Raw genomic sequence first — 15,646 nt, forward strand, 5'->3', positions numbered from 1 at the left:
CGTTTTTATGGCTGTCGTAGTTTTGATTTGCATTTCTCTAACAATTAGTGATGTACTATTAATGTTCTATTTCTTAAGCTGGTAAGGATTGTAAGTTTTCTTAAAATACTACATGTACATAATTGGTACATTTTTGTGTGGTAGATTTATAAAAGCAAAGAAAGTATGAAATACATAATAAGAAATGTGCAAGTTCAATATACAAAGTCCACTGAATAGTATAAAACATGACTTGAATAGAACTATGTCTTTTAAAAAATAGGACCCAATATTATAAAGATGTCAAAGATATAGTTTAAAACACCAAATTTGTCAGCCTTTTTTAAAATTGAATTTACAGTGGTTTGTGTGACTTCCAGCTTAATACAAATATCAGAAGGATCAATCTTAAATCATTATTTCCATGAAATGCCTCCTTTAATTTTCTAATCTTTCCTTGAAAAATGAAACTTCAGTAACTTGATGTCATTTTATTGCCTACCTGGAGCAAATTATACAGAGAGGGGCGATCTTCATGGTGTTGCCATAAGGGTCCATCTAGGGTGGCACGTTCCCTGTAACTGATGCATTTAAGGAGCGTGAAGGGGAACTGGCCCCCATCTTCTCTAATTTCCCAAATAATGTCTGTGAATATAAAGTCTTCACAACCTGGCTTTCTAATTAAGAAAGTGACAAGTTTGGAAAGGATTTTAAATGACAGTGTTTGTCAAGCTGTTTGTTTAGTGAACTCTCTGGGTGTGCTGTTACACAAGAACTATCTTAATTAAGGTTAATTGGTGCATAATTAGAGCCGCTGCTGACTTAAAAGATTCCACTGGTGCTGAAGTGATGAGAACCCTCAGTGTCTAGACTGAAGGACAAAGCAATCACAATAAGCCAAATTTCAAGACGCACTCTTTCTCCAGTGCACAGGCCATACCCCTGCTCTGACCTGTTTAGAAGAGCATGTCTCATCCAAATGGTTGAGAACCGCTTGTGAGCTCTGGATAAAGGAAATCTGATTCCAGCCTCATGGAAGTTAGAAAAAAACAAAGAAAAATAAATGTATTGGTGGCTGCCTATTCTAAACAATGTTACAACTTAGGTAAAAGGCAATCAACTCCACTTTCTCTCCGCCCTTATCTTTTCCTTTGCATAAAGGGAGAAGTGGGGTGGATGGGAAGATGGGCATGGAGAAAAAAGGAAAAATTGTTCTCAGTACTGGAGAATGGGCAACCTGTTCTCCACATCTACCAGGGCACCACAGTGCAGCCCCCAGACTTACGTTACTTACAAGCCTGGGCTTCCTGTTAGTGAGGGAACCAAACGCCAAAATGAACTCAAAGAAAGATTATAAAAATATTTTTCCCTGGTATTTTAAAAAACAAGATGAAAGCACCTAGAAATGGCTGGCTTTATTAAGAACTTATTTGGTAAACAACTTAGTAAATGAAAATGAGAGAACACGTGAGAAAAAAGATCTTTCTCTCACCTGAATTTCAATCTCAAAAAGAAATCACTGGCTACAGATTTTTATGTCATGCAAAAGAATTTAGTAAAATAAAATTATTGGTTTATCTGAAAGATTCAAGAGCTCAAAGAAAGAAATTACGGGCACCACACAGACATTAATAAAATGCTCTGCTCAAAATAAAATAAAATAAAATAATTTCAATTGGAAGCTAGAGATTCACTACGACTTCTGTATGGAAGAACCTGTATTTTGTTCTTCTGTTTGTTGTGCACTTATTTTTTAATTTCCAATCCATTGTGGACCAATATTTTAGTAAAATACAATATAAAAGAACTACTAAAATTTTTTTAAAAGACATAAAGTCCAAATATATTAATAACAGATCCAGTAGATATAAAATGATTCAGTTATTTATTTCCAGTTGTTATAAAAGCTTGTAGGTGTTTCTTTTCAATTTCTGCCCTAACCCTCGTGCAGAGCCGTAAAAAGTAGCTGGGCTCAGGGCCCAGGGTTCTCTGCACCAGACGCCGCGTGGATGCCCCGCCCATCAGGGGGCCAGATTTGCCGCTGGAGCATGCGCAGTCCACTCCCGCGCTTCTGGCCGTCGGAGGTCTGTCTGTCACAGCCTCTCCACCGGAGCCCTTCCTCTGAGCCCGCCAGGCTTCTGGGCGAGACTCCGGTGCAGTGTGACTCTAAAGGACTCGGAAGGGGCAGGGGAGGCAAAAGACCGTGAGCGTTGGGGTTACATGGTGGGTGGTTTGAGCCAGACTCCTTACGAGGAGCCTGGGAGGAAGGGCCTCCAGCACCCCAGGCACCCAGGGGATTCTCATCCCGGGACTGCCTTGCAGCGTCGGTTGAGCTCCTGAGATCCGGGGAGATCAGGCTGCTTCTGGGAAGAGTGGTCAGGGCTGCAGCGCTTGGGCCTGATTCTGCCGTTCTCGGAGCCTCCTGCGATGCCCAGCCCATCCTCTGCCCGGCGTCCAACGGGAGCCACACACACGGGAAATCACAGGGCAAACCCAGTGGGCTCCAACTGCGCCCTGTTTAGAAGAAGAAAAAAAAAAAAAAAGCGCTACTGCAGGAACCCCACTAAGAATACAACTGAACCAGGTAACGTGTTGAAGTATTTCCTTCTTGCAAGTTTTGAGCCAACTTCACATCATTTGCTCTTTCTCCAGATGCTTGTTGCTTAATAGTTGTTTTCTAATATATTTTCCCTCTTCATTATGGAGACGTGAAATGTCCATACATGCATAACGCCTTTTTTCAGGTCAGAGCCACTTACCCTTCTGACATAGTCAGATATTCTTCCAAGAATACTTTATTGCTTCAGAGTTACAATTTACTGCTCACTAAAAAGAATAGGTGCTAACGGGCACATTGCTTTGCTTTTGTGCTCGGTTTGAATATTTTGGACTTGGGGAAGATGGACCTTTGATAAATTCCATCCCTCCCCACTCCAACCCCCCCAACAGATAATGCAGTGGCATTATGGATAATGAAGTACTGAGCTTGGGACCAGTTTCCTCTACCTGGCTGGACCTCGCCTGGTTCTGTGTTCTCCTGGAAAGTGAGCCTCTATCTGGGACATTTAGTGGAAAGGCTTTTCTTATGTGATAACAATGGTCACTGAATATAAGGAAACTCCCTCCCACTGTGGGTCGGGTTAAGATGCCATCTTATTCATCAGAGTGGGCTCTGGCAGGTGAGTGACTATACTTCCTAATGGTACATCCTAGTTTGTGAGGCATTGGATCGTAGACACATGCTCTGAAGGCCCAGGATTTAATTTATCATCTGAAAATGGTGGATATGACAAGTCTCTTTTCATAACAGTTTTTCATGTTCAGAATGATAGCCTTTATAGACTCCTGGTTAGTGCACATCAAAGTTGACTGTACACCATCATTCTGTGAGGATCAGCAATTTACAAGTTTTCAGGAAATTGAGAAGCAATGAAATACGTAAACGTACTGATGCTCTGCTGAACTTGACTAAATCCTCCTTAACTGGCTTTGAAGGCAGTTCAGGATTTTCCCATTTCTCTGTATAATCATTAAAAACAACACTTCTCACAGTGCTGGACAGCATACATAAAAGGATGGATTCATGGTCTGATTCTCCTTTATTCTGTGACACACTCTAGCTGTTTATTGAGCAAAAAGTCTGATAACTTTGTTCATCATTCAGCCATTAAAAGTACAGTTGTAGAGTTAGGGGTGTGAGTGGTTATTCAAGCTTTTCTTATAATTGTTCCATGTATAAGACTTTTTGGTCAAAGCATTTGCCTGAAGAGAGCAATTTTTTAAGCCATTTTATTGTTAATGTTTTCCAAATGGAGCTTTTAGAAGAACCTCCCTAATTTCTTGTTTTCTCCTCCTCTAATTATAAGGGAGCACTCAACCTAATGGCTGTTGATACAACTACCGAGAATTAATCAGAGCAGTGCTGGACCACTCACTAGGTGGTTTGTATATGCAAATTAAGGACTTCTAATTGATGTGACCCAGGGAATTGCCAGAAAACAACTTAGGTTCTTGGTCATTTAAGAAATATATTTTCCCAACTAGAACTAGACATTCCCTAAATAGAAAATGTCCCTTTCAAGTGTGGAGAGGAATCTGTTTCATTGAGCCACATGAAATTGTCGTTACTGTGGGTTAAGAATTGTCAAGTATTGGCAATTTCATGTGGTGTACCCTAACAGATGATGCGACATGTGTTTTTAGATTATTTTTAAGGTTTGAGTCTAAAGTGATTCTAAAAAGAGCAACTTGGATACTTTTGGTGGGTGGCCTGCGATTTGCCAGAGAGTCTTGCCTTCATAAGAGCAATTTTAAATTAAAATGGATCTGCTTATAAAAAAGAAGAAACAAACAAACAAACAAAAAACAGATTTAGCTGTCACATCCTGGTAGTACAGAGGAGGACATCTAGGGACAGTCAACAAAGCGGTTTAATGAGCTCTAGGTGTGGCTTTTGAAAGCCTTGTGATTCCTTTTCTTGATACTCAAAATGACATTTGAGAGAGATGCATTAAAGTGGATGGTCATTTGAGGAATGTTTCCCTACAGTGTTGATTTCATGATATAAAAGTATCTGTGTATAAATCTGTGTATTCATTTAAAGATATACAAAGCTTTGTGTACATCTTTGTGCTGATTTTTTTTTTGCACTAAAGTGGCTAATCATGTTGCCTTTTTCAGTTTATTGTTGATTTCAAGGTAAACAACACCTGGTTCTGTGGGCAGCTGACATTGCTCAAGTACAATCCCAGTTTGAAAAGAGACCGACCTTTCTGTAAGCCACATACATGGAGGATACGAGGAAGGACCGAATTCCAGGTGATTTTATTTGGTATAACTTCACATTGAATTTGGATGTTTAGAAAGTAACTTCCACTCTAACTCTTGCCATTTTCAGCAGTAATTTGGATCTTTAAACATCTATATTATGTGTTGGAATGATATGCCATGGTTCTGAGGAGAAAGTTGTTATGTGAATATTTGGACAATGATAAAAGCAAATGTGTCTCTGATTTCACATCCCTAGTGCTAGTCAAGATTTGGTAGTATTCCTTTCCAAAACGTATATATTTATATACTTTTTCAGTAACAACAAGTCATTTCATTCCAATCTAGTAAGCAAACTCTTAAGAATTATACATATATTGCTCTATGCTTATAAAGCATACATGTATATAAATTATATAAAATATGTATTTAATTACTGTGGTCCAACTTTATTGTCACATCTTCTTCTTAAATGCATTAATATCAAATTAGCATCCTTTAGAGTTTTTTCATATCTATCTTTCATAAACAAAACAAGTTGTTTGCCCCATACCACCAGTGTGCTGGACCCTGAACAAAATGTTTTTGTGTATCTTAACCCATCTCATTGTCACTTGCAGCCCTATAAGTAGCTGTAATCTCTTTTGCCTATCCTCAGATGTAAAAGATCATACACCTAGTGACTGGTGCCAGACCTTTTCTCTATCATAGTGTAAGAATTGCCCTGAAATGCACACTGCAGGAATAGCTAGATGTTATGAAATTTCTACACTAGTATGTCTCAGATTTTGATAAAGGTCACCTGGGAATCTTACTAAACTGCTGACCCTCCATCAGTAGTTTGGGAGGGAGCTGGAGGGTCTGCATGTCTTACAGGCTCCCAGGTGATGCTGATGATCTATGGATCCTGCCTGGAGTGTAGAAGGTCTGCATGACTGAATGCATGGCCAGGTAGAGACTTAATGCCTGCACTTTGAAATGGGATAACTGCTTTGAGGAGAAGCAGGTGTCAGAAAACAACGATACCCTACAGAGCTGCCAGCAAATGTAGTACTGTAGGTGTAGGGGCTCCTAGAGCTCACTAAAGTGAGCAGGAGTTGGAAGATGTGGGGAAATTGACCGACGGTGTTTCAGTTTGGAGGGGCCATACAAGGCAGGAACGAAGGAACACGAGACAGTCAGAAATAGGACAGTCAGGGATGAAATAAGGAAGAGACAAGTAGAATTTGTGGAGTTCATGGGGAACCACCTTCATACCCTGTTATGAGTGACCTCTGGCGAATCAGTTCTTAAAAATAAAAGATCATGTACCTGAGAATACACCTTAATTGGAGCACTCATCACACAGAACTGTCAAGGCCAGTCTGATCCTTTGTCTCCTCCTGGAGGGCAGATGCTATGATTTGCTCAGCTGACTATGAACAGGAGCAGGAAGATTTTAACTGAGATCAGGCACTCTCTCACTCTGGTTATTTGTCAACCAGACTTTGGTTAGTGAGGATTAGTTCATTTGTCATGTAGTAGCTTACTATTCAAGATGTTAATACTGGTAGCAGCAACGTCACCTGGGAACTTGTTAAAAATGCAAACTCTTTGTCCCTGTCCCAGAACTGCTGAATCAGAATCTGCATATTAGCAAGATCCCCAGGTGATTCCTATGTACATTAAAGTCTGAAATGCACTGATATAGCAAAAAGCAGGAGCCTAGGAGAAAGGTTCAAATGGCTGCCAGATTTGGATGGCAACACAGAGGATGTGGGAAGAAAAAACTGACTTTTATTTATGCGCTTACCAAAGAGAAGAAGCCCAGAGGATGCAAGGATGCTTCACTAAACCAGAGCTGCAAATCTAAAGCTACCGCTTGGAGCAGAAAAGAGCTCTTTGGATAACACTATTAACTTGAACACATCAGGCAATTCAGAGTATTGCCTGCCTCTCAGAGCCAGAATGCCTATGCAGTTACTTTCCTGGCAGCATCAGTGACCACCCATTACCTGATCCAAAACAAGAGGATTTGTAGCTCAGTCCAGCTGCAGTCACCTCCATCACTTGAGTAACCTTGCTTCCCAGCCTAGGGAAGGTACTTACGGGGACCGAAACATATGTTTAAGTTAAAAAAAAAAATAGCACACAACTTTCTCCTTTATTGGAATGCTTTCACTCGTGTAGAAAGCTACCTCTTAAGGACACTTGAGGACATGACACTCATTACTTTAAACTGTAGTGTCAAGGTCAAAAGCAGCTGAGGAAGAAAGAAGCCAGCTGCTTACTGCTCCTTGCCTCTTCCTCTGTTATGAGACTAAGCATGCTGCTGGGATTGGTTTACAGGCAGTATGAATTAGCATCTCCTCTGTTATACACCATGCTAACCCATATTTATTTAGCTCAGGATTCTGGACTCATTTGGGCAGTTCTTCTGGACTTAGTTGGCATGTGCTTGTGGTCAACTGCTGGCTTGGCTAGGGGCTATCTGTTCAAAGTGACCTCTGTGGCCACTTCACCTAAGCTCTGTGTGGTTTCTCATCCTCCAGGAGGCTAGTGCAGGCTTGTTCCAATGTCAGTAGTAGGTTTCCAAGAGAGCAAGCAAGGTCTGTGAAGTCCCTGAGTCCCAGACTGGAACCAGCATGCAGTCACGTAAGTGCATTCCGTTGGCCAAAGTCATATGGCCAGCCAGACCCTAGGGGTAGGGAATAGACAGAAAATGCTTTGACGTCACACTGCCACTGCTGTCAATACAGGAAAGGGGAGAACTGTGCCCATTTTTTGCAGTCAGTCCACCGCACAGATCAGTTGAAGAGCCAGAAGACTCACAGACAGGGAACGTGCTGCATTCACCTGGGTTTCTCCGCTGCCATCTTGGTGCGCTCAGCATCTAACATGTTTGGGCATTTAGCAAGTGGATAGAAAGAGTTTAGTTCATTTTGATTTGCTCTTTAAATAGGCTTTGAAATCTCTGCTCAGAATCAAAATTCTGTTAAAATGTGATGATTACCATACTCACAAAGATTACCTGATTACCCTGACTAGGAGAAACCTTTTTAAAATTGCTTATTTAACAATGTATAGGAAAAGTCATGATAAGGAAATTAGAAAACATGAAATCTGAATGACCTTATTGAAAATAGGCCTTGCCTCACTTAAAAATTCTGAGAAAAAAGTTTTCCCAAAGATTTTATTTATTTATAAAGATAAACATTGTGAGAACAATAAAAGTATAAATCTAAATATAAAGGATGGTTCCAATATATCCACGTGACAGGATATTAAACATCTTATAAAGACATCAGTGGAAAATGTTTTATACTATAATTATAATGAATATAATATATGAATATTCATATGAATATATTTATGTTTATTGTATTTATATTTTATATTAAAATGCTTAAATATAATAAATGTATATTTATAAATATTATTTATATTTACATAATATATACATATTTATAAAGTGATATATAACATTAATGCAGTGTTATATAATGTAAACATGAATAAATATAAATAATAAACATGATTAAATATAAAGTGTGGATATATCTGGGCAGATGAGCTATAGTTACTATGATTTTGCTTTTCTCTAGTTTTCAAATATCTTGTAATGTAAATACTTGTTATGCTTAAAAAATTAACAGAAAGAAAGACCAAAGGAAGGAAGAAGGGGAGAGGGAAGAAAGATAATTCCTTATCTTCTGTAAGGACTCTTTCTGTAACATCACAGGTTGTTCTTTAGTCATTTAATTCAGGGCCCCTAACTTCTAGTAGTACCGCAGCAGAGTGACCCAGAAAGTCCCAAGGAACAAGTTCAGTGGTTCAACAACCTTCACAGTTATGGAAATCCACTCTCCTGGAAGTTTTCACTGGGAAGAGCATAGAAGGTTCATTCTCGAGAACAGCAGATATATGGGCACAGAGAGCTAATTTTGTGACTTTCCTAGAAAAGTTGAATGTCAGGGACAGTCTTGAAGAGGAAATTGAGTGTCTTGGTGGAAGTGGAGGTTGAGGCTGAGAGGGGACACAGGATGCCAGCCTTATTTCAGGAAGCCATGTGATGAAAGGGAAAGGATGCAGATGATCTAGGGGGGGAGGGCGGGGAGGCAGAATCCGCTGACTCAGGCTCACACATCAACCAGTGACAGAGAGGGTGTTGGGAGACGAGGCTTAGGAAGGAATCAGAAGGTGGTTTCAGTTTGGGGTCATTATTGTGCATAATTGCTCTCTGGGCTGACTTAGAATCGAGAAACACCAGTTTTATCATTTTTTTAAATCATTTTTAATCTCAGTCAAGAAATCTTCTTTTCCTTCCTCTTCTTTTTCTCCTCTTTTTTTCTTCCTCTTATCTTTCCTTTTCTTCTTCTCACCATCTCCCTCTCCCACATCTCCTCTCTCGAGTCACCACCAGTCCCCAGCACAAGAATGATCTCTAAAGTGATGGATGTGTAAACCCCAGTCATGATTTGATCATCCCTGAGTGTAGCTGCTCTCCTCCAGTAGTCAACAATCATCCTTATTCACTCCCACCTCAGTATTCTCTTCTAAATCATTTAAAATCTCTCCACTTCAGACTTCTTTCCTCCCTGATTTATAATCATGGGATGTCAGAGACTTTCTGCAGGCTGGTTCATTTAAATATTAAAATATTTCAGCAGTGTGCAACTGCCTTTAAATTTCAGCTTTCATGGCTTGTGCTTTTACTAAATTAACAGTCAGTGCTTCCATAGCATTCGTGATTTTCAAAGCAGTCCACAAACATTAATTAATGCTAATGCTACCCTCTGAGAATGCTATAGCTAGCTAACTGACTGAACTTTATCTCAAATTATTTTTAAATGGTTTTCAACTTGGGAGGGAAGTTGCAGAGAATGTGGAAGAGTGTATAGTGTTTGCTATCATTTACTGCCTCCTAAAAGTAATGATGCAGCAAATTGAAGTGAATCATTCTCAAAAGGATATTAAGGTTTGATCCACCTGGAATTAATCATCTCTAAGAATTACCTGTTGCCTAAACTACATCGACCAAAGCAGCGCTTGGAATAAACATCTGAAGACAAAAATAGTTCATCATCTGGTCGTCTTTTCTCTCTCTTTTTACGTTAACTGCAGTCCTAAGATTTTGATCATCCTGCCTTCTTTGCTTCTTACTGCTGTTTGCAAAACAAAAACAAAAACAAAAGATGAACAGAATAAAAATATAATTTGCCCTGCAGTCAGTCAATAAGCATTTATTTAATACCTACTAAGTGTCACATTACTTAGTTCCAAGGGGAAGAGAGAAAACCAGTCAAATAAAATAACAACCCATTGTTTTCTGCCTTAGGGTAGCCTTCTATTTAGTCATGAAATCAAGCTAACATGTAAAAATGATAAACAACTACTAGGTTTTGGGTCCACAATGCAGTAGGAAAAAAAAAAAAAAGAAATCCTTGTGTAGCTGGGTGGGGCTTCAAGGAAGAGTTGGATGTGGAGTTGGCATAATTAGGTGGATTGGTGGGTTTTAAACCACACTGAAATATTAAGGGAGCCACTACAAGTTCCTGAGCAGGAGTAGAGAGAGAGAAGCTCTGTTTTAGGCTGAGAGTCATAAGCAGGATACCTGGAGGTTGGATAGATGAGACATTAGCTGAGGACTGAGTGGGAGGTAGGTAGGTACAGTGCTTCCAGAAGAGTAGTGTGATTCGAAGGTGAGCATTGGACTCAGAGGAACGTGGGCTCAAACCCCTGTCTTTTGTAGATGGATGATGTTGAGAAAATTCTATTCTTCTTGAGGTTCTGTTTCTTCATCTGTAAAGGGGGGTAATGACAATTGTGGCTTATGTGTGGTGATGTGAAATTTCAATGAGGTAGGACATGAAAAGTGCTATACTTGACCCCAGATAAAGGCTTGATAGGAACTTGTATTAAATGATAGGGATCATTTTGTCCTTTTGATGAACAAATGAAGCGTTTTTCCATCTCTGTCCTAGGTGTGCATTCTCCTTCAGGGTGAACATCAGACTTAAGGCTTGCATTTCTGTTTTCTTGGGTATGTCAGAGGACTCTAAATGGCCATACTATTCGAGCAAAAGAAATACCCAAGAGCCTTTAAAAACAGAACCTGTTCAGATTTATTACAGAGCTGACAAGAAAGCAAAGAGTCTTTGAAAGCTAAAAACTTAGTGAATGCAGGAATCCAGCAGGTCAGAGGAAGTGAAGAAATGGTTTCCAGAAAGCATGTATTGAACCGATGTGATGTGGAGCCTGGGTTTTCTTAGCCTCCCGGGCGTGCACAAGTTAGGTGATAAAGCCTTCAGCCCACACCACTCCAGTGGTCAGCATATTAGGATGCTCCCCTCTGCCCTTCATATTGACCACAGAGGACTGTCTCTGGCTATGAGGGTGAACTGGCAGTAAATCTGCCTCACCTCCTGCTTCCTGACACAAGGAAGTTTGCTCTCTTGAACCTCAGCTCTGGGTGGGAGGAGAAAAAAGTCTTCTTTGAGATTGCATAGTCAGCCCACACGTGAGTTTGAATCTTGAGTTAATTTGATTTGTATGCTCCAAAAGAGCCTCCAGCTGGGAATTTCATATAAAATGCAGTGATTCCTCCAGGTACCTGGCAGAAAAAAATGCCGCAAATCAAAATCCTCTCTAGACCAGCCCTTCTTAAATTCTACTGTGCATGGGGTTATAAGTAAATGCAAATTCTGATTCGGTGAGTCTAGGGCTGGAGATTCTGCACATTCATCATCTCTTGGGTGAAGCACATGCTTCTGGGCCATGGGTCATACTTTGATTGAGCTATGAAACCCACATTCAACTCAGGTCTCAAAGAAGCTCCACAGAAAACATCCCAAGGATATGACATTATAACTCATAACTTTAAAAGACAAAAGAAAGCAAAATCCAGCAGGAAGAAGAGAGAGAATTAGACGAGGAAAGACTTCAGATGTTAGAAATTATCCAACTCAGAATATAAAATGGATACTCCATGCATTTTCATAATTTATGAGATTGAAAATGAGAGCAAGGAGAAAAAAAACTTATATGAATATCTGATAAGGTGTAACGAAATGGAAAAGAACTTCCAGACGTGAAAAAATGTAGATCTGTAATGATAAAGTTTTATAAGTTAATGGATGGGTTCAGTAGCAGATTAAATGCAGCTGATGGGAAAATTATTTCTTAACTGCAATATAGATTTAAAGAGTGTATTTAGCCTGAAACTTAAACAGACAATGGAGAAGAGGAAGTATTTGGAGAAATATTACTAGATGATGCTCTAGAACTAAAGTAAGATGAAGAAGCTTGAGGTTCAGGATGCCCAACAAATTTATAACAGATAATATATAATAAATCCATGCCAAAGAGAAGATATTCAAAGTCATTTAGTGAATAAGACAATTAACCTTCCCCTAAAAGAATGATAATTAACTAATTGCCAAATAACAATGGAAGCCAGATGATAGTAAAACCATATTTTCAATAATTTGGGAGAAAATAGTTGATCTAGAATTTCCTATCCGAACAAACCAACAAATAAAAAAAAAACAGCTATTTTTTATAAAGATAATAAAGGTTTTTCAAAAGTATAAAAACATAGTTACATACATGTTTATAAACATGAGATCTATATGCAATAGTCTATGTAAAGGAAATTCTGGACAATGTATTTCAGATGAAGGGAAAATGATTCTAGATAGAAATTTAATGAGGCAAGGAGGAATAATTAGTAGAAAAACATCTGTTTTTTTTAAAAGAGATGTAATACTTGATAGTAACAAAAATAGGCGTGGTGATATTGGATTTACCATGTTTAATGTCCATTTATTGTCCCTGATATTTTTAAAATGTTTTACTGCTTATCAGCTTTATTTTTTAAACATACCACTTATTTTGTTGTAATTGTCAAAGACTGTATTTAGATCTCAGTGCTCTTCTTAAATGTCTACAACAGTAAATAGTTTGAATTTAATAAATGTTGTATACTGATCAATGCATGTTATCCATTCAGCCATTTTATAGATCATCAATTTCTTTCATGTGTAACAGAGATACTGGGAAACTTTTGAATTTGATAAGTTCTTGTTTTCATTGTTTAAGGAAACCAACAGAAGGAGAGAAGCAGAATGTATAACTTTGAAGCTAGTGGAAACAAAATGAAAAAAAATCAATCCAAAGAAAGAAAGGAAAGAGGAAGTAGCATAGAAAAGGTGGCCGACATTAAAAAATACATACACAATAGAAATAAATAAACCCAAAGGTAATAGTAGAAATTAATGTAAATGTAATAGATTATAATGAATAAAAATTGATTAAATATTTCAGACAGAGATTGTCTGACATGAGAAAAAAGGGAGACATCTTGCTGAGTGGGACTGGCAATCTTAGAGTCACTTGGGAAATTGTTAGAAATGCAGATTTTTAAACCCACCTCAGACCATCGGAATCTCTGATGGCGGGTGCTTTAACAAGCCCTTTGAGAACCACTGCTCCAGCTATGTGTTTTCTGCAAAAGGAAAGTTAAGACATGAATAGAGAACCCCGGAAAGATGATAGTAGCTGAATACACAAGTGGTCACATTGTGTTCTGCAGAACAACCATCTACTTTATTTATCAAAAGTGCAGATTCCAGGGCCTTACCCTATGTCTGATTATCAGTCTTTGGTTGACCCTATTATTTGTCATTTTAAATGTTTCCTATGTGCCCCGAAGTGTAAGAGCCTCTGTTACCCTCAAGTGAAGTAGAAAATCTTTGAATTCCTAAGCTGAATAGGAGTCTGGGGATTAGTGTGACATGAGAAAAAGAAAATGAAGAGAAAAGGCAGCTGTGAAGTGTGGGGCAGAGGGCATGTGGGAAGGGAAGTGGCCCATGGACAATTAGCTATAAAAGAGTCTTACGAGCAGTGATACCTGATATTCCGTGTGAGTTGCTGCCACGGCTACAGTATTCCCCCAAACTGATGGCTGTAAATCCCAAATGAAATCGGCTGCACCCATACATGCATTGTGGTTGCTTTTTGTTTTCATATTTGTTTCTTGAATGTTGATGAGAATGAGTTCCACGTGGAGACTTATGGTGGGGGGTGAGGGAGGAGCAAGTAGGTGCTGACGATATAGAATGAGAAGCCTATCTTCTTTGGCAGGTGTGGGAGCTCAGAGGGTCTATATTAAGAATGCAAGCATCCCAGGACTCCTCAGACGTTGTGGGGGGAAGAATTTGCTATTCTACTGAGGACAGACTGGGAACGTGAACACACCTACCCAGCTCTGGAGAGTTAGGGACACCTCACATGATATCTGGCTCCACATCTGGTTCCTGTGCCAGTACTGGTGCCATACTTGCTTGTCAGCTTGCTTTTACCATGCCTTGATCTCCATTTCTGAACAGGATATGAAATTTTAGGTCTAGGCATGTGAATTCCCTGACAGCGGTGAGAATGCTTCTCACTTTCTGTGGATAGCCAAGTTGAGAATATGATCACGCCCTTAAAATATATGCCTCATCTCAGGTTACTGAGGCTGTGTTTCTTGCAACCACCTCAGAACCAACTCTATCTCTACTGTTATCCATCTTCAGGTTACTCCAGGATTCGAGCACAAAGCAAGACTTATACTGTGTCCTAAATCTGTCAGCAGCAAGTGTTAAGCAATATAAAGTACTAGATAAACAACTTAGAGTTATAACTTGGATTTAAGATGCTGTTGGAAAAAGTTATGATGTAGTCAGGATGTATTCAGCCTGTTTGCTGAGTAAAACCTTTTCTTTTCTTTTTTTTTTTTTTTTTCCTGTGGCATGAAGTCAGTTTTTCTCCTTCCTGGGATCCATCTTGTGCACTGAAATATCAAATAAAATAGAATTTGAATTTCATGTTTCAGATTTCCTCCTTGAAGAATCTCAAATACTTGGCAGGGCTATGGATTACTAGGTGCCATCATAAGGAAGAAAATACAAATTATAGAGTCACCAGTTGCTTTTTAATATTTAGGGTGAACTTATGTCCAGTGTTGGCCTTGAGAGGAGAGCATATTTTATTGAGAATCAATCCCAATTCAGAAGCTATACTTTACTATGGCCCCGAATTTGATTAAATGGCAATAATGAAAATTCAAGAGAATTGGACAGATGTGACTGTGTGCTTATTTTGCTTATTAGATATTATCTGGGGTTCACCAGACCTTTAAAATGTAGGACAATATACAGTGCAGCTCCCAATTCCACATTCTCAGCCATTCCACATCCTGTGAAATCTCAAATTCCACCCCATGATTTCTGTGAGTCCTAGAAAGCTTACAGTGTCTTCTGTTTCTGAGCTTCTGTTTTCATCTACAGAATTTATGCCCCATGCCATGTTGACCCCAAAATAAAAGTCTTCTCTTGATTTCCAGAAGACACTCCAATAAAAAGGAAACCATACAAAAATCCACTCTCACAGATCATGTAAATGGTTTTACTCATGATCTGGGATCCTTGGAGAGGTTATAATTCACACTGTATGTTTGAAAGCTATGGGTCATTAGCATAAACTTTATTGCCTTTGCCCCTTTCCCTGTCTCACTGCAGACACCCCATGTCTCCTGGATCATCTCCTAAAGAAACTGCTTGGTCCCATTTTCTGTCACGGGTTCTGCTTTTGGAGAAATCCAATTTGTTAAATCCAGTAATATCCCATTTCATAGGTAGCCGTTATAGGTCAAGTAGTTTTGAGAACTAAATGAGATAATTTATGTAAAACACATGAACAATGTCTGGGATGTAGCCAGCAGTCAGTGAAATATGTGGAATTCATGGAAATCACTAAAGCTTTCCTTTCTGTGAGTCTCCATTCAAGATTCAGATTTGGGGAAGAGAATGTGATTGGATTGGAGGGTGTCACTTGCCCCACTCTGGCCAGGATGATGGCCAGTGAGTGATAGTCCTGT

General features: G+C 39.2%; 1 long non-coding RNA gene across 1 annotated transcript; it reads right to left on the reverse strand.

Annotated features, from left to right (window-relative positions):
* Positions 1-1,033: 1,033 nt before the first annotated feature.
* On the reverse strand, positions 1,034-8,618 carry LOC116657793. The gene is made up of 3 exons (XR_004312922.1): positions 8,608-8,618; positions 6,228-6,231; positions 1,034-1,110 (listed from the first exon to the last, which is right to left on the reverse strand). It is a non-coding gene; the product is annotated as an uncharacterized LOC116657793 (long non-coding RNA).
* Positions 8,619-15,646: the final 7,028 nt, after the last annotated feature.

The sequence above is a fragment of the Camelus ferus genome, chromosome 19 (assembly GCF_009834535.1).
Source record: "Camelus ferus isolate YT-003-E chromosome 19, BCGSAC_Cfer_1.0, whole genome shotgun sequence".
Taxonomy (NCBI): Eukaryota; Metazoa; Chordata; class Mammalia; order Artiodactyla; family Camelidae; genus Camelus; species Camelus ferus.